Source organism: Aythya fuligula, chromosome 1, assembly GCF_009819795.1.
Source record: "Aythya fuligula isolate bAytFul2 chromosome 1, bAytFul2.pri, whole genome shotgun sequence".
NCBI classification, from domain to species: Eukaryota; Metazoa; Chordata; class Aves; order Anseriformes; family Anatidae; genus Aythya; species Aythya fuligula.
The window spans coordinates 85,338,405-85,339,834 of NC_045559.1; positions in this window are offsets into that span (position 1 = coordinate 85,338,405).

A 1,430-nucleotide genomic window follows, 5' to 3' on the forward strand; every position below is an offset into this window, starting at 1 on the left:
CTGCACCTCCCCGTCCTGCATTGTCGCCCCGCCCCTTGCGGGCGGGGAGCCATTAGGCTCGGGGGCAGGTTTTTAGGGGGGAGCCGTGCCCGCAGAGCGGCTCCGGGGGTGCTTTCAGGCTCCCTTCCACCGCGCCTCGCCCGGGGGAGCGGAGCCCCGCGGGGGGCCGTGGGCTCCCGCTTGGCTCTGCCCGGGGCGGTGCCGCTGGAGGGCGCTGTGCTGGCTCCCGCTGCCGCCGCCGCCATGTCGGGTCGGGGCGCGCCGCTGCCCCGTGAGGGGTCGCCCACCGGACTGTGTCCCCTCATAGGCAGCCGTGAGGACCCCCGAGGGACCCCCGAGGGACCGGGGGAGCCTGCTATGAGGGGCTGGGTGCCTCCCCGGGGCCCCCGCCTGACGCTGCTGCTGCCGTCGGGCTACGCTGGGTAGACGTGGCGGCCGAAGTGTTTTCACGCCTCCCCAGGTTAAAGCTCGTTGTTTGTGCTAGGAGATGGATAAATACTGGTCAAAACCGCAGCTTTAACGCTTTGTGATGACTGCAAACGGCGGCCGGGACCACAGGGAAGAGTTATGGGGTGTATTTCCATGCCATCTGCTGCCCAGAGCACCTAACGATGTGGTGATATCCATAGTTGCTTTACACTCAAAAACATGGCAAAGAGATGCAGAAGCTGTAGCTCAGTGCACTTGCTCCTTACTTCTCTCTTTTAATCAGTTCATGATCTTTCTCATTCTTGACAGCTTAGAAGAACCATCAGGACCCTCTATGCACCTGGAAATGCTGAGGGAGAGCCACCAAGGAAGTGTTTTGGGAGCCTCTTCCCTGCAGGAGACTGCACTTGCTGAAGGCCCCAAGCACATTGAATTACAGCTGTGAGGGCATAGGGAACACTGCTGTGGAAGAGGAAAACTTACATTTAGATAAGCAAGCATAGAAGTAGGTAAGTATGGAAACTTACATTTAGGTAAGTACAGTTCTTTTGAGGTAAGTAGGGTTTGAAGCTGCCCTCAGCAGGAGAAGAGAACTGAACTCAAGCTGAGAAAGTCCTGGAGAAGAGCTTTCTGATCAAACTGTTTGCCCACAGGCCCATGTGTGTAACAGGAAGGGATGCCACCACAACCATGGCAAATGACTGTTTTAAAGGCTGGTGGGAGGCATTGCACCACTGGTGGAGCTTGATGCTGTCGCTGTGTCCTGGACTTGCTTTTGGAGCTTCTGATGGATGCGGTGTATGGGCAGACAAATGAGCATTGATCCATCTTGGGATTCCAGCTGGACTTAGAAATGGCTTGGCCTGTTCCATACCGAGGCACTTCTGGGAGTCAACATAGTGAACTTTAAAGTAAAAACCTGTGATGAGCTCAGATGCGATTGTAGATGGCAGGAAAGTGTTTCAGAGCCATGTTTTTAGTCTGCTTTGTAAGCTCTGTTT